This window comes from Neoarius graeffei, chromosome 25 (genome assembly GCF_027579695.1).
Source record: "Neoarius graeffei isolate fNeoGra1 chromosome 25, fNeoGra1.pri, whole genome shotgun sequence".
NCBI lineage: Eukaryota > Metazoa > Chordata > Actinopteri > Siluriformes > Ariidae > Neoarius > Neoarius graeffei.
The window spans coordinates 7,439,767-7,462,387 of record NC_083593.1 but is presented as its reverse complement, the minus strand read 5'-3'; the positions used below and the strand labels follow the sequence as shown (position 1 = coordinate 7,462,387).

The following is a 22,621-nucleotide window of genomic DNA, read 5'->3' as shown; positions in this document are numbered from 1 at the left end:
GCGTCGAATTTAGACACAGCGTTGACTTTTCTATTGTAGGTATCATGCCGCCATCTTGTGTCAGAACTACAATTCCCAGGCAACTTCCGTGTGATCTACGTCACGCGTGGGCGGGATCACCTACGTCAGTCTGCCATGCACGCATAAATCCAAGCGGAAGCTCTGCCATTTTGTCTCTCGCGTCTGGCTTCCGATGGATCTGGACGTATAAAGAGGCACTCTCCACCAAAAAGACGTCTTCTTTCTTGCAAGATCCATCACTCAGCGCGATTTTCTTTCTTACCCTTGGCAAAGGTAAACTCTAGAGTCGCGCGATCTTTAAACTCAACCTGAGTTACAACCGGTTTACTTGCATTAGAAGTGACGTCACGACTGCAGCCCAGGCAGTTAAAAGTTAAGAAGCGATTGAATCCTTTTTAACTCAAAAGCGCTGTGCATCTTATTCTGATCAGAGACTTTTCCTCACGAACGCTGAGGTTCGGACCAAGAATCCTCTGCTTTCCACGGGAACCACCCGAGTGCTCCGCTGGACCCGAAAGTTTTCTACGCCTCCATCACGAGCGGCTCACGTGCTCCCACGGCGAGGCCTGAAACTACACCGGCGAATAGTTCTTCATATCTTGCTAAAGGCAGGATTAAGTAAAATTTTGGCATTTGGGCATAATTAGGATAGTCTTAGGAATTTGCTTTTATTTGAAATAGTGTGAATTTAAACCCAGGTTTATCTGTTACACTGTTAGACACGCAGCGTGTTGATTTATTTTGGTTCTATGTTCTCTCAATTGTTTAATAGATAGGCTGTGCATGCTTTCTTATTCTGACTAACACCTTCATTTCCTTATCATACATTTTGACCTTATCAAGGCTTCAGTGAGTTTGGTAACGTTATGAGTGTGGAATCTTCTTGTGACTGAGAAAACACGTGCTCAACAGGCCTGATACACTTCAGATAGCTTCCCTTTGTCTTTAGCAACACGTGCTCAGTAGGCCTCACCAGGCCTAATAAACACACTTTAACTAGGCCATAGGGCCTTTAGCAAACTCACACTAGCAACACAAGGCTAAACACAGAGCTAATCCTTTGTTCTGTTTAGATAACATTCTTTTGTTTAGCTACCAACAAGCTAGGCCTCCACCACGTGTAGTTAGCTACACGAGGCTAAACACATGGTCAAGTCCTTCACACACACACACACACACACACACACACACACCTCACTTCTTGTATATATTGATTTATTATTTTATCTTTTTATCTTTGTATAATAAATTCATTTATTAAACAAACTGTGTTTATTTGTGTGAACAACAATATCTGAAGTCCCCAATCTTCTCAAAGAATTCAAAAAGGGTGCATATGTTATGTAATATGGTAAGTGATCGTAATAATTTGGAAATATACCATAATTTAGCTGTTTGGTAATTTATTATTAAGCACCAGGATTAATGGTATGATTCACTAAATGATTCATTGAATGATTCACTAAATGATTCATTGAATGATTCACTAAATGATTCATTGAACGATTCACTAAATGATTCATTGAACGATTCATTGAACGATTCACTGAATGATTCACTTCAAATGAGACTGATTCTATGGTATGATTCAATTCAAACGAGTCAAATTAAACGATTCAATGGGATTGATTCATTTTAATTATTGACCTTCAAAATTTAATGAGACTGATTTAACGAGATTGATCACTTAATTTCAATAATTAACTGATTGCACCCACACTATAGTCCACACAGAACCGGACCGACCCGTCGGCCTTAGGTACCAAGACCACCGGGCTGCTCCAGTCACTGTGGGACTCCTCGACGATGCCCATTTCGAGCATGGTCTGAAGTTCTTCCCGAACCACCTTTTTTTTGTGTTCGGGTAGCCTGTAAGGGCGGCTACGCACTACCACCCCCGGGGGCGTCTCTATGTGGTGTTCTATGAGGTTAGTGCGACCGGGCAGGGGCGAGAACACATCCGAAAACTTGGCCTGCAACTGGGCGACCTCCGTGAGTTGGGTCGGGGAGAGGTGGTCTCCACAGGGGACCGGAGAGGTACGTGATGCCAATGTCCCTTTTTGAACCTCCGGCCCCAGCTCCGCTTTCTCCGGAACTACCGACACCAACGCCACGGGGACCTCCTCATTCCAGAGTTTAAGTAGATTGAGGTGGTAGATCTGTAGCGCCCCCCCCCCGTCCGTTCGCCTCACCTCATAGTCGACGTCCCTGACTCGCCGTGTGACCTCAAAGGGTCCTTGCCACTTGGCGATTAATTTGGAGCTCGACGTGGGCAACAGTACGAGTACCTTATCTCCCGGAGTGAACTCTCTAAGGCGCGTGCCCTTGTTGTACAGGCAGGCTTGCCGTTCCTGGGCCTGCCGCAAATTCTCCTGAGTTAGGTGGGTGAGCATGTGGAGTTTTGCGCGCAGGTCCATAATGTACGGAATTTCGTTTTTACTCTGTGAAAGTCCCTCCTCCCAATTTTCTCACAGCACATCTAAAATGCCGCGCGGCTTACGCCCGTATAACAATTCAAACAGGGAGAACCCCGTGGAGGCTTGGGGGACCTCTCGCACTGCAAATAACAAGGGTTCGAGCCATTTATCCCAGTTACGTGCATCCTCACTTACGAATTTTTTGATTATATTCTTGAGGGTGCGATTGAACCGTTCAACTAAACCGTCCGTTTGTGGGTGATAAACGCTGGTGTGGATCGGCTTGATACCTAATAGCCCATACAGTTCGCTCAGTGTTCGTGACATAAACGAGGTGCCTTGGTCAGTCAGAATCTCTTTCGGGATTCCAACTCGGGAGATGACACGGAAGAGGGCCTCCGCAATACTGCGTGCTGAGATATTGCGAAGAGGCACCGCTTCCGGGTATCGCGTTGCATAGTCCACCAGAACTAATATAAAGCGGTACCCTCGTGTTGACCGATCTAATGGCCCGACGAGATCCATCCCAATTCTTTCGAACGGGGTCTCGATTAATGGTAGGGGGCGCAAAGGCACTTTTGGAATGGCCGCTGGATTTACTAACTGGCATTCGCGGCACGCCGTACACCACCTACGGACATTGCCGCGAATCCCCAGCCAATAGAATTGGGCCATTATTCGGGCTAGTGTCTTATCCTGCCCTAGGTGTCCAGCCATGGGATTAAAGTGAGCCGCCTGAAATACCAATTCCCGGCGGCTCTTTGGAATTAACAGCTGTGTGACTCGCTCTTTCGTCTGAGTGTCCTGCGTCACTCGGTATAATCTATCCTTCATAATAGAAAAATAGGGGAAGGACGGGGTAGCGTTCGGCTGGAGCATTTGACCATCGATCGATTACTCTCACTTGGTCAAACGCATGTCGCAGAGTCTCATCTCGCGATTGTTCTAATGGGAAATCCGCGAGGGATTCCCCAACAGAAAGAGGAGGAGCCGGCGGCTCCTCACTCTGTCGCGGAGATGACGTAGACGGCTCTGCGACAGCAGCTCCAGCCAAAGCGACACCGGGACCTCCCCCTGTCAAATGGCAGGACCCACTCTTTACTAGGGGCGTCATTAAACCCCGAAATCCCGGCCAATCAGTCCCCAAAATTAAAGAGTGGGTAAGGCGAGGATTAACTGTCGCCTTCACTATAGATTTTTCCCCTCTGAAAAATATGTGGACCGACACCAAAGGGTAGCTGTGAACATCCCCGTGCACACACATCACCTTCACCCCCTGTGCTCCCCCCAATGCCTCGTCTTGCACCAGGCTTTGGCGGATCAAGGTCTGATTACAACCAGAATCCACCAACGCCTGATATGTAGCCCCTTGGACACTCACCGGTATGCGATACGCTCCGGCCCGATCGAGGGCAGCTTCTGGCGCGTCGGGGATCCGTACCACTGCTCCCACCTCCATTGCTGCGCACTGTTGTTGCAGGTGGCCCGCTCCCCGCAGCGCCAGCAAACCGGCCCGGGCTTTCCCTCTGCACCGGTGCTCTGGAGCTCACTCACCTGAGGGGGGGGAGAGACAGACACAGAAGGGAGAAATGGGAGGGCACCACGGGTGCGGCGGGCCGGCTGGGGTGGAGCCGGCCCCCGTCTCCATGGTGGGGGAATGGGGTGAGGACGGGACACAGAAAGGAGGGGAGAAAGAGAGAGAGAAGAGGAGAGAAGAGAAGACGTCATCGGCTGTCCTGCCGCCGGAACAGCCGCCAAATGATCCTCCGCCAGTCCTACTGCCTGATCCAGCGACGCCGGGCGGTGGCACTGGACCCACTCCGCGGTTCCGGCTGGTAAGCGGGCGATGAACTGCTCCAGCACCACCTGATCGATGATTCCCTCGGCGTTGCGATCGTCGGCCCTCAGCTACCGCCAGCAGGCGTCCCGGAGCTGCTGGCCGAACGCGAACGGCCGGCCGACTTCCTCCAACCGCAGCGTGCGGAAGCGCTGGCGCTGTTGTTCTGGTGTGCACCCCACGCACTGGAGGACGGCCCGGCGAAGGTCCGCGTAGGCCAGCCGGCGGTCGGCGGGGAGCTGTAGTGCGGCCAGCTGCGCCTCTCCTATCAGGAGGGGGAGGAGGCGCGCCGCGCGCTGCTCCATCGGCCACCCCGAGGCTTCGGCGACCTGTTCGAACAATGCGAGGAACGCCTCGGGGTCGTCCTGCGGGCCCATCTTGGTCACGGTGAGGGGAGACGGGCCCGTGGCCGGGGCGCTGGTGGACCCCGCCGACGCGAGGAGATGCCGGAACGCCTCGCGATCTTCCTGCTGGGCCAGCACCAGGGCTTCGAAGCGCCGCTCTTGTTCCTTTCGGAGCGTGACGAGCACCTGGTGCTGGCTTTGCTGAGCCGTGGCGAGGGCGTGGACCAGGTCCACAAACGGGGAGGATTCCATGGGGCTGCTGGGTTGGTGCTCCACCTTTCTCCCGGGTTTCGGCACCACTGTAGAGCTCTCTTAGGTGTGGGTGGAGCACAGAGGACGGCAGGACAAAGCTTCAGGTAAGAACAGGCTTTTATTGCCAGACTTTTCAGTATAACAACAGTTCTATTCGGGTAAATACACACACGCTGTGTTCTTGTCCCGGGAAGAGCTCCCCTCTGCTCTCCCTCTGCCTCCTTAAATAGGGCGCGGTTACTGGGAAGACACACAAACACAGCTTAATTACCGTCAGGTGTAGTGATTCTGCCACTCACCTTCCCTGGCTCCACCCTCCTGTCACAGACCGGCACTTGACCACGCCCCCGCTGCCACAATGTCATAACATGTTTGTCTTAGCTTATTAATAATTTATCTTGGGTAATATTGACATTTTGACGACTGATATCCTGCCCATGATGGATAGTGGAAGGTTCATCCATCGCTGGAGATCATCATCTATTGAATTGAGCAGGGGGGTAAAATTTAGACTAAATAAATCTGACAGCCTGGAGGAAACCTTTATCCCTAAATATGTAATATAATTAGTACATAGTGGGATAGGTGATGAATGGGCTGTCACATCCCAGCTGTTGGAGTGTAGTGGAAGAATTGCAGACTTACCTATTCCAATTGATTGAGTATTCAGAAATATTAGAGAATGTGTCAATAAGTTTAAGGGTTTCTTTTACTGATACTGTGGGGTCTTGAAAAAGTAGGATGTCGTCGGCATAGAGGCTGATTTTATGATGCATATTTAGAGTCTGAACTCCTTTAATGTGGGGGTTCTGACAGATGGCAGTAGCTAGAGGTTCAATGAAGATGGTAAACAATAAAGGGGAGAGTGGGCATCCCTGTCTAGTTCCCCGGTGCAGAGTGATACTGTGTGATGTTAGTCCATTGGTGATCACTGTGGCTGAGGATGAAGTGTAGAGAATCTTAATCCAATTAATAAACGAGTCCCCGAAACCAAACCACCCTAATGTGGAAAACAGGAAATTCCAGTTGACCCTATCAAAAGCTTTTTCCGCATCAAGAGTTGCTATAATGTTTTTTTTTCTTGTAAAGTTGAGGAGTGATGCATTATGTTAAACAATCTACGGGTGTTGGAGGAAGAAATTCTGCCTTTGATGAAGCCAGTCTGATCTGGGTGGATAATGGATGGGGAGACCTCTTCTAATCTGTGCGCTAACGTTTTGGTGATTATTTTATTGTCAACATTGAGTAGGGAGATTGACCGGTAGCTGGATGGCATTGTTGGATCCTTATTGGGCTTAAGGAGGAGTGAAATTGAAGCTGTGGTGATACTAGTTGGAAGTCTTTTTTTGTTTTGTTTTGATTCATTGATCATCCTGATAAAAAGTGGAGCCAAAATGGACCAAAATTGTTTGTAGAACTCCGCAGGGAAGCCATCTGGACCTGGTGCTTTGTTATTAGGCATACGTTTAAGAGCCTCGAACAGTTCTTGTTGAGTTAGAGGTGACTCTAGTTTATTTGTTTGGTTTTCATTAAGTTGTGGTAAGTTGATGCTGTTAAGAAATGAGTCAATGGTGTCCTGGTTGGGGTTTATTTCTGAAGAGTATAGTTTATTGTAAAAATTGTAGAAAACCTGATTTATTTCTTCAGGTAAGCTGGTTAGCTTCCCTGCTGAGTTCTTTATGACTGGGATTGTTGCTTTTTCTATGCTCCATCTAATTTGATTTGCTCAGTATTTACCTGATTTATTGCTATAGTGGAAATTTTTCTTGCCTTAAACGATGGATCATCAATTGAGTTTGTTTATTAAGTATTTCATTGATTTTGAATTTACATTTCCTTAGTTCAATCTGCGTTTCTTCTGTTGGGTTACTTGCATCAATCTCTTCCAATTGTTTCATTTTGTTATTTAGTTTTACTTCCTGTTCTTTTTCTTTCTTTTTTTTTGTATACTGAAAATGAGATTATTCTTCCTCTAAGCACTGCCTTTCCTGTTTCCCACAGAAGGGAAGGAGATGATCCAGAGGAATCATTCATTTCTAGAAAGTATGCCCACTCTTTCCTAATAAAACTGTTAAATTTGGGGTCTTGCAAGAGGGAAGTATTGAAGCGCCATCTATTACTATTTCTGTGGGGGGGGGGGGGTTCTGTTCCATTTGATTGTTACAGGGGCATGATCACTAATGACTATGGGATGAATTGTTGAATCAGAGATATTTGGCATGATAGAATAGCTAGTGAGAAAATGGTCAATGCGGGAATAAGAGTGGAGCAATTCCAGCGTTATGGACGTGACACTTGAACTCAAAATGGCAACACATGACCCAGTGCATGTTTTATTGTCTCCCAGTATTTAAACAGTGTTGCATATTTTAAGGCTGTACCATACTGGAGAAGTGATAGAACAAGAACAATTCCCATAGTACATCTAGGGCATGCCAGAAAATGCCAATAAAAGATGCGTTATGGACGTGAAAGAAAAAGTATCACTTTTCTTGGGTGACTGTACATTTTTATCAAACTCTGTGAAATTGTAAACCTAATGTCGAAATGGAGATATCCATTTGATAGAGGGGTCCAAGGTGAATATTTAAAAAATCTTTGTTTAAAATATTTTATATTTCATGCAGAGTTTCGGAAGGAAAAGTCAGCGTTATGGATGTGACGAAATTCCGTTACGGATGTGACGCGTCTGAAATAGACATGGCGTATGTTTAGAAAATCAGCAATTTAACCACCATAACCCTTTGAAAAACTCTCTAAATATCAGCTAAAACTATCAAAGTTCTTAAATAATATTTAGGATGGCTATTGTTTTGCTGTTTTGTGGATTTTTGCATACATTTCTGTGGCTTGTAGCAATAATATAGAATTGTACATGATCAAAGTTGATTTTAGCTTGGGTTTTACATTATAAGAAAGAAAGACTGACAGTGACATATTAGGTTGGTTACAAATTGGTTCAACTTATTCACATCTGTAAAATACAGGCCTAAGTGATATCTCTGGGAGTGGTTTTGATGTATTACATGTTGCTTTATTTTTGCATGGTGAGGTTGACATTTACATGGAATTGCCCAGTGGTGGACTGGTGAGAAAAAAGAGTAGTCTTTAGAGTCTGGGTGCTGAAGCCGCCAACTATCAACAAGGCCAAAATCACTCATGAACTGTTTTATTGTTTTTGTGGATTGCCAAATTCGTTTAAAATAAATTATTTATTCTCAATGATTCCGACACAGCCCTCCCCTTCCTGGTTTAAATCACTAGACTCAACAATTATTAAATTCTACTGGAAAAATAAGACACCAAGAATCAAACTGACCACTCTACAAAAACCTAAAATACTCGGAGGACTAGAGGCTCCACACTTCCAACATTATGCCCTGCCCAACCAGCTTTGTTACATATACAAATGGTTACATCCCACCCCCTCAGACAACACCAGGTTAGACATAGAACAAACCATTTGCAAGGATATTCAGATCTCAGACCTTCCTTTCTGTAGTCAGTCAGTTAAAAAACATCCATCCTTCAAAGCACTAACAATATCATCTAGTCTGACAGCTTGGTGGAAATTCTATTACATCACTGATTTACCTGTAGCACCGTCAAATCGCACCCCGATCTGGAATAACCCTGATTTCACTGTCAACAAAAAAACACTCAATTTTCTCACATGGATAGGCAAGGGCATCACTCAACTTCATCACATTATTCAAGACAAAAATCTGGCTTCATTCCCTTGTTTGGTCCAGAAGCACGTCATTGAGAGTAAACACTTTTTAGAATACCTACAAATTAAATTATCTATCCAAGCTAAAATTAATATCCAGACAGCTAACCTAGACATCCCCTCACCAATCATGGAGTTGATCAACATTACTGTAAGAGACCCTACGTGTGGGTGGAGCACAGAGGACGGCAGGACAGAGATCAGGTTTTATAAATTGGCTTTATTGCCACACTTTTCAGTCTAACAATAATTTTCACAGACACACACAACCGGCGTCTGGTTCAGGGTTTGAGCTCCTTCTGCTCTCGCTCTCCCTCCTGATATAGGGCGCAGTCACTGGGAAGACACACAAACAGGTTAATTGCCCTCAGGTGACGCGATTCTGCCACTTACCTTCCCTGACTCCGCCCTCCTGTCACAGACCGGCGCTTGACCACGCCCCCGCTGCCACATACCCCCACCGCCCGACTCAGGCCGGGCGGCCGTCCAGCCTGCAGCCAACTCCCCCCCCCCCCCTTGACGGGAGAGGAAGTCCGCCACGACCATCTGCGCCCCTGGCCTGTGGACCACCTTGAAATTAAAGGGTTGGAGCGCCAGATACCAACGGGTGATCCGCGCGTTGGCATCTTTCATGCGGTGGAGCCACTGGAGGGGCGCGTGGTCCGAACAGAGGGTGAAAGGGCGCCCCAGCAGGTAGTACCGGAGGGCGAGAACCGCCCACTTAATGGCCAGACACTCTTTCTCTATGGTGCTGTAGTGCCCCTCACGCACCGACAGCTTCCTGCTGATATACAGGACAGGGCGGTCCTCCCCCTCCACCTCCTGGGACAAAACCGCCCCCAGCCCTCTGTCCAACGCATCGGTCTGCAACATAAAAGGGAGAGAAAAGTCAGGGGAGTGTAGAAGTGGCCCCCCACACAGTGCAGCCTTTACCTCTGAGAAAGCCCGCTGGCACTGCTCCGTCCACTGGACCGGATCTGGTGCCCCCTTTTTAGTGAGATCAGTCAGCGGGCTGGTGACGTCCGAATAATTAGGTATAAACCTGCGATAATAGCCAGCCAGCCCCAGGAACTGTCTCACCCCCTTTTTGGTCTTGGGCCTCGGGCAGGCCGCAATTGCTGCCGTCTTATTAATTTGGGGACGCACCTGCCCGTTGCCCAAGTGGAAGCCCAGATACCGTACTTCCACCCGCCCAATCGCACACTTCTTTGGGTTGGCTGTGAGCCCCGCTCGCCTCAGTGACCTAAGGACGGCCCTCAGATGTTCGAGGTGCCGCTGCCAGTCATTGCTATAGATGATTATGTCATCTAAATATGCTGCCGCATACGTGGCGTGAGGGCGGAGGACTCTGTCCATCAGCCGCTGAAACGTTGCGGGCGCCCCAAACAGCCCAAACGGAAGGGTGACGAATTGGTGTAAACCAAACGGTGTGGAAAAGGCCGTTTTTTCTCGGGATAGTGGAGTCAAGGGGATCTGCCAATATCCCTTCGTCAAATCCAGTGTCGAATAAAAGCGAGCAGTGCCGAGTCGATCGAGCAACTCATCAATACGAGGCATTGGGTACGCGTCGAATTTAGACACCGCGTTGACTTTTCTATAGTCCACACAGAACCGGACCGACCCGTCGGCCTTGGGTACCAAGACCACCGGGCTGCTCCAGTCACTGTAGGACTCCTCGACGATGCCCATTTCGAGCATGGTCTGAAGTTCTTCCCGAACCACCTTTTTTTTGTGTTCGGGTAGCCTGTAAGGGCGGCTACGCACTACCACCCCCGGGGGCGTCTCTATGTGGTGCTCTATGAGGTTAGTGCGACCGGGCAGGGGCGAGAACACATCCGAAAACTCGGTCTGCAACTGGGCGACCTCCGTGAGTTGGGTCGGGGAGAGGTGGTCTCCACAGGGGACCGGAGAGGTACGTGATGCCAATGTCCCTTTTTGAACCTCCGGCCCCAGCTCCGCCTTCTCTGGAACTACCGACACCAACGCCACGGGGACCTCCTCGTTCCAGAGTTTAAGCAGGTTGAGGTGGTAAATCTGTAGCGCCCCACCCCTGTCCGTTCGCCTCACCTCATAGTCGACGTCCCCGACTCGCCGTGTGACCTCAAAGGGTCCTTGCCACTTGGCGATCAATTTGGAGCTCGACGTGGGCAACAGTACGAGTACCTTATCTCCCGGAGTGAACTCTCTAAGGCGCGTACCCTTCTTGTACAGGCGGGCTTGCCGTTCCTGGGCCTGCCGCAAATTCTCCTGAGTTAGGTGGGTGAGCGTGTGGAGTTTTGCACGCAGGTCCATAACGTACTGAATTTCGTTCTTACTTTGTGAAGGTCCCTCCTCCCATTTTTCCCGCAGCACGTCCAGGATGCCGCGCGGCTTACGCCCATATAATAATTCAAATGGGGAGAACCCCGTGGAGGCTTGGGGGACCTCTCGCACTGAGAACAGCAAGGGTTCGAGCCACTTATCCCAGTTACGTGCGTCCTCACTTACGAATTTTTTAATAATATTTTTGAGGGTGCGGTTGAATCGTTCCACTAAACCGTCCGTTTGTGGGTGATACACGCTGGTGCGGATCGGCTTAATCCCCAATAACCCATACAGTTCGCGCAGTGTTCGTGACATAAACGTAGTGCCTTGATCAGTCAGAATCTCTTTCGGGATTCCAACTCGGGAGATGACGCGGAAGAGTGCCTCGGCAATACTGCGTGCTGAGATATTGCGCAGAGGCACTGCTTCCGGGTATCGCGTTGCATAGTCCACCAGAACTAATATAAAGCGGTACCCTCGTGCTGACCGATCTAATGGCCCGACGAGATCCATCCCAATTCTTTCAAACGGGGTCTCGATTAACGGTAGAGGGCGCAAAGGCGCTTTTGGAATGGCCGCTGGGTTTACTAACTGGCATTCGCGGCATGCCGTACACCACCTACGGACATCGCCGCGAATCCCCGGCCAATAGAAACGGGCCATTATTCGGGCTAGTGTTTTATCCTGCCCCAAGTGTCCGGCCATGGGATTAAAGTGAGCCGCCTGGAATACCAATTCCCGGCGGCTCTTCGGAATTAAAAGCTGCGTGACGCGCTCTTTAGTTTGAGTGTCCTGCGTCACTCGGTATAATCTATCCTTCATAATCGCGAAGTAGGGGAAGGACGGGGTGGCGTTCGGCTGGAGCGTTTGACCATCGATTACTCTCACTTGGTCAAACGCATGCCGCAGATTCTCGTCTCGCGACTGCTCTAATGGGAAATCCGCGAGGGATTCCCCAATAGAGAGAGGAGGAGCCGGCGGCTCCTCACTCTGACGCGGAGATGACGTAGACGGCTCTGTGACAGCTGCTCCCGCCAAAGCGACACCGGGACCTCCCCCTGTCAAATGGCAGGAGCCACTCTCGACTAGGCGTGTCATTAAACCCCGAAATCCCGGCCAATCAGTCCCCAAAATTAGAGAGTGGGTAAGGCGAGGATTAACCGCCGCCTTCACTATAAATTTTTCCCCTCTGAAAATAATGTGGACCGACACCAAAGGGTAGCTGTGAACATCCCCGTGCACACAACACCTTCACCCCTTGTGCTCCCCCCAATGCCTCGTTTTGAACCAGGCTTTGGCGAATTGAGGTCTGATTACAACCAGAATCCACCAACGCCTGATATGTAGCCCCTTGGATACTCACTGGTATGCGATACGCTCCGGCCCGATCGAGGGCGGCCTCTGGCGCGTCGGGGATCTGAACCACCGCGCCCATTTCCATTGCCGTGCACTGCTGTTGAAGGTGGCCTGGCTCCCCGCAGCGCCAGCAAACCGGCCCGGGCTTTCCCTCTGCACCGGTGATCTGGGGCTCACTCACCTGAGGTGGGGGAGAGACAGACACAGAAGGGAGAAACGGGAGGGCACCGCGGGTGCGGCGGGCCGGCTGGGGGGGTGCCGGCCCCCGCCTCCGCGGAGGGGGAATGGGGCGAGGACAGGACACAGGAGGAGGGGGAGAGAGAGAGAGAGAAGAGGAGAGAAGAGAAGATGCCATCTGCTGTCCTGCCGCCGGGACAGCCGCCAAATGATCCTCCGCCAGCTCGACTGCCTGATCCAGCGACGCCGGGCGGTGGCACTGGACCCACTCCGCGGTTCCGGCTGGTAAGCGGGCGATGAACTGTTCCAGTACCACCTGGTCGACGATTCCCTCGGCGTTGCGATCGTTGGCCCTCAGCCACCGCCAGCAGGCGTCCCGGAGCTGCTGGCCGAACGCGAACGGCCGGCCGACTTCCTCCAGTCGCAGCGTGCGGAAGCGCTGGCGCTGTTGCTCCGGTGTGCGCCCCACGCGCTGGAGGACGGCCCGGCGGAGGTCCACGTAGGCCAGCCGGCGGTCGGCGGGGAGCTGTAGCGCGGCCAGCTGTGCCTCTCCCGTGAGCAGGGGGAGGAGGTGCGCCGCGCGCTGCTCCATCGGCCACCCCGAGGCTTCGGCGACCTGTTCAAACAACGTGATGAACGCCTCGGGGTCGTCCTGCGGGCCCATCTTGGTGACAATGAGGGGAGACGGGCCCGCGGCCGGAGCGCTGGTGGACCCCGCCGACGCGAGGAGATGCCGGAACGCCTCGCGATCTTCCTGCTGGGCCAGCACCAGGGCTTCGAAGCGCTGCTCCTGCTCCTTTCGGAGCGTGACGAGTGCCTGGTGCTGGCTTTGCTGAGCCGTGGCGAGGGCGTGGACCAGATCGGCGAACGGGGAGGATTCCATGGGGCTGCTGGTTTGGTGCTCCACTGTCCCGGGTTTCGGCACCACTGTAAGAGACCCTACGTGTGGGTGGAGCACAGAGGACGGCAGGACAGAGATCAGGTTTTATAAATTGGCTTTATTGCCACACTTTTCAGTCTAACAATAATTTTCACAGACACACACAACCGGCGTCTGGTTCAGGGTTTGAGCTCCTTCTGCTCTCGCTCTCCCTCCTGATATAGGGCGCAGTCACTGGGAAGACACACAAACAGGTTAATTGCTCTCAGGTGACGCGATTCTGCCACTTACCTTCCCTGACTCCGCCCTCCTGTCACAGACCGACGCTTGACCACGCCCCCGCTGCCACAATTACCTCTCCCCAAAAAATTCTTTCCAAAATATACAACATTATATCTCGTTTAGAAAAAACTTTAAGCCTACCATATCACAAATGGGAATCAGTCATCCATGCTTTTATCACATCACGACTGGATTACTGCAATTCTTTTTATCTTGGCCTCCCTCAAACCTCACTTAGACGTTTACAGCTGGTCCAAAACGCAGCTGCACATCTGTTAACTGGCACCAGGAGACGTGAGCACATCACTCCCATTCTGGCCTCCTTGCACTGGCTCCCAGTCTTTTTCAGAATACAATTTAAAGTCTTATTATTTGTTTTTAAAGCACTCAGTGGGCTGGACCCAGCCTACATTAATGACCTTTTACAGCCCCACTCAGTCCAAAGGTCTCTAAGATCCTCTAACACAGGGCTTCTTCATGTACCTCGCTCGCGGCTGAAGCAGAGAGGTGACAGAGCTTTTTCTGTTGCTGCTCCACGTCTCTGGAATCAGCTCCCACCGGACATCAGATCTGCTCCCTCCATCTCTGCCTTTAAATCTAGGCTAAAAACCCATCTCTACTCCTTGGCCTTTCCCTAACCATCAGCTTATTGTTATTATTATAGTTTTATTTTTTTTTTTAATTTTTCTTTTTTATCATTTGTCTTTTAATACTGACTCTGTACAGCACTTTGGTCAGTGTATGCTGTGTTTAAATGTGCTATACAAATTAAACTTACTTACTTACTTACTTAGATTTGTCCATTACTCCTGGTGCCAACTTCTGGACCCAAATCTGTAAAAACATCAACCTCATGACAAAAAATAGCAATCTACAATTAACACAGTACAAGGTTCTTCACAGATTTCACTTCACAGCACAGAAACTATATAAAATGGGCTTTGACTCTGATTTGTGTTCTCACCAGGGGTGTAGTGGGCGTGGTACGCGGGGGTACGCCGTCCACCCACTTCTCCCGAGGTGAGATTCAAAAAAAAAAAAAGACAATAAATTTAAAGAAATACTCAAGTCTTTAAGAAGGAGTGCATGGTAGGGCTTAACCCAATGGCTGCATGTCATGTATTTTGTATATGCAGGTGCCTCAATCCCGCCAGACTAAATGCTTGATTTATTCGATTGGTGCCTTTTATAATAAATTTCAGCCCATTGCTGGTTTGTATGCGATGTGAGTGAGTGACGTGACTTTTTTTGAACTTCTGGACACATGCTGTAGCTGTTGCCACGGCAGTAAGTAGGCTAGTAAATATATCGAATTCCGAATGCAGCTCGGCTCAAATGAACATGAATCGAACATGAACAAAGGTGTTCGTGTATCATAATTTCCAATATTTCGGCTTCACGCCTGATAGTCCATGTTAAACCTATGCAAGGTTTATGTTGAGTTCCAGCAGCAGAGTGGTGCTGTCTACGACGATGCATTTGGAAGGAGAAGGCGAATTTGTTCCTCTTTAGCCATTTCGGCATATTTATTGGAGACAAAATAAACCGCGGCTTTTCACCATAACAGTTGGGCTGTACTGACAAACACGAATGAAAATTGCGCACACAAAAATGTCTGAAAAAAAGTGTCTTCTTGTGCCCTCTTGTGTTGTTAAAAGAACGTAACATTTATACAAATCATTCATACCAAACATAGGCGACCAAACAAAGGCTACCGCTTCTGACATGATATCAAATCGATGACGTCACGAATCGCATACCCCCACTTTAAAAATCTCCACTACACCACTGGTTCTCACTGTATGCAAAATAACCCAGACACATACATTCATGCTGTCTGGCATTGCACTCCAATCAACAGGTTTTGGATAAGTGTCGCAGAATCACTCTCTACCATTCTACCATTCCCTATGTATACTTGGTGATACAACCGCAATCAATATACCGTAAGCACCTCATGCAATAAACAGACCCTCCAGGATAAATATATTACGTTCATTATGTCTTCTTCTTAAATCAAAATAATTAGTTTTTCTTTTGTTTCAGACATGTAAAAGCTTTTTTACCTTTACCTGACATGTTTCGACGGTGTAACTTTATTTATTAAACGAAAGTTATGGAAAAGAGTGCATAAAAGAGTTTCGCCGCCTAGAACAACTGACGAAGAAACAGGCACGCCAAAGAAATCATTTAAAATTCAACCTGCGATGCCGAGATGAAGGAATTACGCCGGCAAGTTTAAACATCAAGACTCCCATTCCAACCAAAAACACAAAGAAGGCCGTGGACAGAGCGAAAAAGACACTAATCAAAGAAAGGATACGATGCACAACGAACAAAATAAAAAACATCAGCGCGGAGTTAGAACAACAATTGAAACACTGGAAACAACTTTTCCCCCTCACCAAAGAAATGGACACACTGATACAAGAACACCTGCACGAAATACATGAAAAGGAATTTACAAAAACGAAGACTCGGCACATCGGAAAACTGGAAAGATTAATCACCAAGAAAAGACAACAAGAGCAGAACAACATCACGACAAATAAGAAATGGATACACAATATATCAACTCATAAACTGACTGAAGCAGAGCGCAGCATCCTGACGCGAGGACTTAATTATGCCGTTACACCGCACAAGATCCCACACGAGGATTTCATCCTAGCAACGGAGCTGGCATGCGAAAGAATACAGGATCAGGGACATAAAGCAGAATTACGCAATAAAATAGCAGGAATACTGAAATCCGCAAAACTACCACCAAGTAACATATCAAAGCAGGAAGAAAGAGCAATAAGAAGTTTGGCCAAGAATAAAAACATCATGATATTACCCGCAGACAAAGGCAGAACAATAGTCATAATGGATACAGCACAATATGAAAACCAAATGAACAGTATGTTGGCAGACACCACCACATATGAGATCCTCAAGAAAGACCCCACAGAGGACAAGAAGAAAAAACTAAAAGCTTTACTGAAGCCTTTATTGGAAGCCAACAAAATTGATAAACAGACATACAACAATTTAATACCCACAGCCAGCATAACCCCCCGGATCTATGGCACACCAAAAATACATAAACCAGGAGCACCGTTACGTCCAATTGTGGACAGCATCGGATCAATCACTTACAACCTGTCTAAAGCGCTTGCGGAGATAATCAAACCACTACTGGGCCAAACAGAACAACACTGCAAAAATTCAAAACAACTAGCAGAACAACTCAGTAAGATAAAAGTGGAAAAGGATGAAATATTAATATCACACGACGTTGTCTCCCTATTCACAAAAACACCGGTGGAAGCTACACTGAGAATCGTATGACAGCGCCTCAAGACAGACAAGACTCTCAAGAAACGTACACAGTTATCAGTAGAAGACATCAGTCAACTGCTCAGTTTCATTGCCACATCCACATACTTCCAGTTCCGCGGAACAATATACAGGCAGAAGGAGGGGTTTGCGATGGGGGACCCACTCTCCGCCTTAATGTGCGGCTTCTTCATGGAACACCTTGAAAGAGAGGCTATTACATCTGCCCCAGAAGAATGCAGGCCCACATTATGGAGGAGGTATGTAGATGACATCCTGGAGAAAGTGAAAGTCGGACGCACCCAACAATTGACAGATCATCTCAACTCTATAGACGACACCGGCAACATAAAATTCACGCACGAAGAGGAAACAGAAAAATCAATAGCGTTTTTGGACATAAAAATTCACCACACAGACGACGGAGACATCAAAATAACAATCTACAGAAAACCGACACACACTGATCAATATCTGCTCTGGACGTCCGAACACCCCATCGCACACAAACTGTCAGTTGTCAGAACACTCTACGAACGTGCATCAATCATAACCGACCCCACAGAACGCGCAACAGAAGAACAACACATACGGCAAGCTCTGATCACATGTCAATACCCACCATGGGCCATACATAAAGGCGCACAACAAGTGAAAACAAAAGAAAAGACGCAGGAAAAAGGAAGAAAACAGACAACCCAAAAACAGGAAAGTAAAGCAGTAGTGACTCTACCGTATGTCAGAGGAGTCACAGAACAAATCCAAAGAGCCATGAAAAAACACAACATACAAACACCCGTGAAACCACACACCAAACTACGACAGCTACTAGTTCACCCTAAGGACAAAATTGACCAAAACAGTAAATGTAATGTCATATATGAAATACCATGCCTGTCATGCAATAAAACCTACATTGGGGAGACAGGAAGGAGTTTTAGCATACGAAAAAAGGAACATAAAAAAGAATGTGAAAAAGAAACAGAACAGAGACAAACAAGAGCAATAAAAGAAAAAGCTATGCAAGAGAACCTGAAATCAGCAATAACAGACCACTGCAGAAGGGAAAATCATATAATGGACTGGGACAATGCTCAGATCATACAGCAAGAGAACAACAGACACCACCGTTGGATCAAGGAGTCAATAGAAATCAGAAAGCGTAGCCCAAGAACAATAAACAGGGATGAGGGGGCGTACATGCTCTCCCACACCTGGAGCGCCGTCCTGAGGGGGCAACACTGACAGCGGGAGGCGTGACCGACCTGTCAATATTGGCAGGGAGGTCACGCCTCCACAACATCAGCTGATTATAAAGGCACGTCACACACCAACATCCGGGTGACCCTCTGATGAAGACGGAAGTTACACCGTCGAAACATGTCAGGTAAAGGTAAAAAAGCTTTTAGACCCTCCAGGATTTCGTGATGTTGCGATTTGCAACATCAACGCAAATTCAACCAATCCCCGCGAATTCAGAGCGGTGCTTCAATTATATCCAATCACCGCAACTTTCCCGCAAATTTGACCAATCGTTGGCGTCGTCTTGAGGTGACGTCGACAAACTACCTTCCGCCTTACTTCCGTGTATACGTTCAAGAGAAGCAGCATGTGCGAGTCAGTGTTTATATAGGCTTAAATTCTGTTACTGAAAGTGTGTTATGTTTACAGTGAAGGACTGTGTGCACATTTTTTACTTAATACAAGAAATTAATGGATGCCAACATTTTTTGCCAAAATGGTATTTTATTTTCCATTGTTTAGGCAGCTTCAGCATCATCCTGTGAAATTCTGTTCAAATTGTTTTTTTTTCTTCTATGAAGCCTGAGCCATTTATTTTATTAGTTTATAATTATTGTTTAATTTAGTCTTCAGGAGAGACTGCCTGCACACAGTACTAGTATTAATAGGTTTTTTTTTTCTTACATGAAAGCTGAGGCATTTACATTATATTTTAAGGTAACTTCATGTTGTGCTGTGAGGTTCTATGCACTAACTTTTGAACCAACAGGAGCATTTGGATAAGTAAAGCCTATTTTTCTGCATTTTTGTAGTCCTGGTAATCTTTTATATTGGTAAAGATGTTTATAGGACCATTTCTCAGTGTCTTTGTTTTTTTAATCAATAGTTTTTCAGTAATAACTTAATATTTAACATATCACTCAATTTTAATCACAAAAAGAGAAAATCGCAACAATTTCTCGCAACTTTCACTTCCTCCCGCAATGTAATCGCAACAAAAACCTAAAAAACACCGCAACTTTCATCGCAATTTTTTGGAAAACCCCCACAACATCAGACATTTTAGCCCGCAACAATCACAAAAAAGGCCCGCGAAATCCTGGGGGGACTGAATAAAATACTGCTAGTAGCGCTGACTATCGCCAAGAAAACAAATCCTTATGAACTGGAAATCAAGGAATACTGTACACATCACTCATTGGAAAAATTTGTTATCGGATTATATATCATTGGACAATATATCCACTCCAAACTTAAACAACACTCAGGATACACCCTCCCCTTGGACAACCTTCATCATCTTCTTACAGTTATGACCTGACCCTCTGCACCTGAGATCCAACTCACAACTTTACATCCACATGTAAATAGCTATATAAAATAGGGCGGCGGATGGTAGCTGGAACAATTATTTTTATTATTATTATTTTTTTGTGTGTGTGCATGTGTGTGTGTGTGTATATATATATATATATATATATATATATATATATATATATATATATATATATATATAATCTCATTATCTCTAGCCTATAAATCTCTCTTTCCCCCCTCCTTTTTTAATTTATTTTTTTCCTCTCCTTTCCTCCTTTCTCTTTCTCTCTGCCTCTCTCTACTTCACTCATCCCTGTTCTGCCTGGGCCCCATGGGTGGCTCGGGCAGCCCGGTCCTGTCAGGTTGCCACATGGGACCGGTGTTGGTTTGTGCTGTGGGGTATTCGTGGGTTCTAGGCCCCCGTCGCGCACTCGCCCTTTGCGCGCACACACATACCTCTTCCTGGCAATACGCAACATGCCTTATTCTCTTTTAAATGCACTACATATTAGTTTGCATACATCATACATCTACCAATAACAAGAACAACAAATAGACTAGGGCAAGCGAGGCGTGCATGCAGATGCCTCTGCAGGTGTTTCACTGCACGCCTTGCTTCTTTTAATGCTTACACAATTTAGAGGAGGCATATATCCATGAGTACGCAGGGTTGTTGTGGCGTGCAGGGCGAAATCTGGGCAGAGACTCACCCTGAGCGCACACTTCTTTTAATGCAATACATCAGAGAGAGCCCACAATATAGCCATTTACATTCTTATATAGGACAAATACGGTATGTTGCGTGATGGTCTGGAGTTGAGGTGTGGTGGGGCGGAGGTGCTGGGGGCCCTGGGCCAAGGGCCGTGGGCTGGTTAGCACACAGGGCCTTCCCTCTGCCGTCTCATTGTGGTATCTTGTGCGGGGGCGGGACGACACCGTGGTCATACTTGGCAATCCTTATAATCAGTCAGTTAATCAAATTTTTTCTTATTCTTATCCATATTCTTATTTCTCTTATTATCCTACATAATGTTAATATTACTCATTTCCTTTGTAACCCTCCTTCTCTGCGATCTAGCCTCCATCTACCCGGTCCAACAGTAAGTCAGTACTACTCCTTATATACACTCAGTCACACACATACACGGACATCTCCATATACACGGAGTGCAGAATTATTAGGCAAGTTGTATTTTTGAGGATTAGTTTTATTATTGAACAACAGCTATGTTCTCAATCAAACGAAAAGACTCATAAATATCAAAGCTGAATATGTATGGAAGTTAGAGTGGGGTGTTTTTAGTTTTGGCCATTTTAGGAGAATATGTATGTGTTCAGGTAACTTTCACTGTGCAGAATTATTAGGCAACTTAATAAAAACCAAATGTGTAGCCATTTCACTTATTTATTTTCACCAGGTACACGGATATGACAACTCCAGATTTGCAAATAAACATATCTGACATTCAAACACAAAACAAAAACAAAATCAGTGACCAATATAGCCACCCTTCTTCATGAGGACGCTCAAAAGCCTTCCATCCATAGATTCTGTCAATTTCTTTATCTGTTCACGACCAACATTGTGTGCAGCAGCAACCACGGCCTCCCAGACGCTGTTCAGAGAGGTGTACTGTTTTCCCTCTTTGTAGACCTCACGTTTTATAATGGACCACAGGTTCTCTATGGGGTTTAGGTCAGGTGAACAAGGGGGCCATGTCATTATTTTTTTCACCTTTCAGACCTTTACTGGCTAGCCACGCAGTGGAGTATTTGGACGCATGAGATGGAGCGTTATCCTGCATGAAAATCATGTTCTTCTTGAAAGATGCTGACTTTTTCCTATACCACTGCTTGAAGGTTTCTTCCAGGAACTGGCAGTAGGTCTGGGAGTTGAGTTTGAGTCCATCCTCAACTCGAAAAGGTCCAACAAGCTCGTCTTTGATGATACCAGCCCATAGCAGTACTCCACCTCCACCTTGCTGGCGTCTGAGTCGGAGTGGAGCTCTGTGCCCATTACTGATCCAGCCACAGGCCCATCCATCTGGCCCATCAAGAGTCACTCTCATCTCATCAGACCACAGCACCTTAGAAAAATCAGTCTTAAGATATTTCTTGGCCCAGTCTTGACGTTTTATCTTGTGTGCCTTACTCAGTGGTGGTCGTTTTTCAGCCTTCCTTACCTTGGCCATGTCCCTCAGTATTGCACACCTTGTACTCTTTGACACTCCAGGAATGTTGCAACTCTGGAATATGGCAGAACTGGATGCTAATGGCTGCTTGTTAGCTTCACGCTTGATTTTCCGCAGATCATGTGCAGTTATTTTGCGCCTTTTTTCCCCCCGCACGCTTCTTTCGACCCTGTTGACTATTTGCAATGAAACGCTTGATTGTTCGGTGATCACGTTTCAACATCTTCGCAATTTCAAGAGTGCTGCATCCGTCTGCAAGACATCTCACAATTTTATACTTTTCAAAGTCTATTAGCTCTCTCTTCTGACCCATTTTGCCATTATGCACACCTGATATAGGGTGTTGATGTCATTAGACCACACCCCCTCTCATTACACAGATGCACAGCACCTGATATACTTAATTGGTAGTAGGCTTTCAATCCTAAACAGCTTGGAGTGGGACAACATGCATTAAAAGGATGTTGTGGTCAAAATACTCACTTGCCTAATAATTCTGCACTCAGTGTACACATTATTCCTCACTGTTAATTTTGGTTTTTCACTCAACTTTAAATTCGGTGTTGTGTTTGAATTCTGTTTTTTTTTTTTGTGTAGTTGTATTGTCATTGTTTTGTATTATTGTATTGTATACGAATAAATAAAAAAAAGCTTATTAGCATGTTAACTGTTCACATGTTAGCATGCTACCTGTTAGCATTGTTGCTGTTAGCATATTAGCATGCTAGCCGTTAGCATAGTAGCTATTAACATGCTAACAGTCAACATGTTAATGATGGCATGCTAGCTATTAACATGATGGGTGTTAGCATGTTAGCCGTTTGCATATTAGCATACTAACAGTTAGCATGTTAGCCATACCATTATAACATATTAACTGTTAGTATTTTTGCCTTAGCATGTTAGCTGTTAACATGCTAGCAGTTAATATTCCCGCATGGTAGCAGTT

The 22,621-nt window shown here is 46.9% G+C and overlaps 1 protein-coding gene across 5 annotated transcripts in view; it reads left to right on the top strand.

Moving 5' to 3' along the window:
• LOC132873004 (macrophage mannose receptor 1-like) overlaps positions 1-22,621 on the top strand; it is a 35,847-nt gene that overhangs the window by 5,772 nt on the left and 7,454 nt on the right. For 2 of the 5 annotated variants that reach the window (XM_060908173.1, XM_060908171.1), the window contains exon 2: positions 20,559-20,580. The exons of the other annotated variants lie outside the window; for them this stretch is intronic. The gene's annotated coding sequence lies outside the window, so the exon portion shown is untranslated. The remainder of the gene's footprint in view (positions 1-20,558; positions 20,581-22,621) is intronic. 5 annotated transcript variants of the gene reach the window in all.